Raw genomic sequence first — 1,787 nt, 5'->3', positions numbered from 1 at the left:
TGTTGCATGGCCTGAAAGCTTCAGATTTGATGTTGGTGTTCCATCCTTTAGTAGGGAATTTTTTTTGGGACATTACAATGATATGCTAATGCCTTAAAGACCACTATGACAATGTACATAAGGGCCCACCTATGTGAAACCGAAACTGCTGATGTCATGCCTGCAAGACTGCTGGAATACTTTAGTCTTGGGAGTTGGCGCACTTCTTTCTCCCATAGATTTCAAAATTTTAATGTTTCTTTCTTTAACAGGTTCCCTTGAGCTTCAGCTTCAAGAATGATTGCCTCGGAGAATCGAATGCTGGAAACTAATTCAAATGGTACAACAATCAATTCACTGGTGGTCTTTGATTTTTTTTCTTTTTTCTTTTATCTAATTTAACTTATTTTTTTGTGTAACTCATGAACTAAGATGCTTTATTAACCTTCTCTCACACACATTCATTCACCTACAAATTGAAACAAACGACTCTAGATGTGAAGGCAAGAAAAAGCGGTGCCTTGATCACCTGCAACAAGCAGAAAATTATTTTTCACTTTCCCAGTTACAGCAAGGGTATGTCACAAGTACAACATTTACACTTACAATTGAAGCTATGAATCCGGGTGTGGTACCAATGAGGAGATTCTATATTTTTTAATTTTATTCTATTTTTCCTATTTGAACTAGGCTTGAAGATTTTCCTTCATTTATCTTTCTAAAATAGGTTTTCGTTTACATGATAGCATTTGGGTTTTCAATAAGACTTAGAAGCAATCAGCCTGTGAAGAACCTAAATTCCCTAATCTATATGTAAAGAATTTGGAAAATGGGTTGACTGATGATCGCCTTTGGGAAAAGTTCTCTGTATTTGGGAAGATAATCAGTGTTATTGTAATGAAGGATGATTATGGCAAATCTCGGGGCTTTGGGTTTGTTAGCTTCGAGTTGCCAAAAGACGCTAAGAAGGCTATGTGGGCCATGAATGGTGCACAACTGGGTAAGTTATGTTCATTGTAGTTATTTCTGTTTGTCTAATTTACAAGATCATTTGTTCAAATGAATACTTACAGCAGGATCTTTGTTTGTTGGCCAGGATCAAAGAATCTCCATGCAGGAAGGGCTCAATAGAAGGCTGAATGAGAGCAGATGCTTAGTTGCTTGTTCAAGGTAAGGCATAGCCAATAGTTTTAAAAGTTTTAGGTAATTTCTTTTTGGATGGATTTGTGATTATTGTCAAACTTATGGTGAAGTCGTAATCTTAACCATAGTGTACTCTGCAGGATTTGAACGTGTACGTGAAAAAACCTTGTTGACTCTATTGATGACAACGAATTATGTTAACTTTTCGGTACTTCCGGCAAAATAAGTTCAGCAAAAGTGATGGTCAATGGTGAATGATTTGAGTAGGGGATTCAGTTTTGTGAGTTTTTCCACTCCTGATTCCATCAATTATTATTTTAAAAATGCATTACTCAAAGCATGTATTAGTCAGTTTGATTTTGTTTTTGGCAGTGCATTGATCTCATAAACATGATCTGAATGTCGATTAGATTCGTCTGTTTTGGGCGAATGCACATACAATATTGCCCAATATATGAATAGATAGTTGATCTGGTATGTGCTATGACCGTTATCATTCATTAATTTATTTATTAATATTTTGGTTGTGAGGCATCTTATTATGCTTGTTTGAGAAAAAATGCTTTGTTTGTTAAACAGCAGTAGCTACTTGTAATATATGATGTTGTTGATGGTTGTTGTCACATATTTGAAGATCTGTTGTATTGTATTTATATGTGGTGTCC

General features: G+C 35.4%; 1 long non-coding RNA gene and 1 pseudogene across 1 annotated transcript in view; both read left to right on the top strand.

Moving 5' to 3' along the window:
- Positions 1-719, top strand: part of LOC131221215 (uncharacterized) — a 1,930-nt gene extending 1,211 nt beyond the window's left edge. The window contains exons 3-5 of the long non-coding RNA XR_009159106.1: positions 25-113; positions 252-319; positions 475-719. This is a non-coding gene — a long non-coding RNA (uncharacterized LOC131221215). The remainder of the gene's footprint in view (positions 1-24; positions 114-251; positions 320-474) is intronic.
- A 31-nt stretch (positions 720-750) lies between these two features.
- On the top strand, positions 751-1,582 carry LOC131220013 (uncharacterized; annotated as a pseudogene).
- The last annotated feature ends 205 nt before the right edge of the window (positions 1,583-1,787 follow it).

The sequence above is a fragment of the Magnolia sinica genome, chromosome 12 (assembly GCF_029962835.1).
Source record: "Magnolia sinica isolate HGM2019 chromosome 12, MsV1, whole genome shotgun sequence".
Classification (NCBI taxonomy): domain Eukaryota; kingdom Viridiplantae; phylum Streptophyta; class Magnoliopsida; order Magnoliales; family Magnoliaceae; genus Magnolia; species Magnolia sinica.
This window is presented reverse-complemented; position numbering and strand designations above follow the sequence as displayed.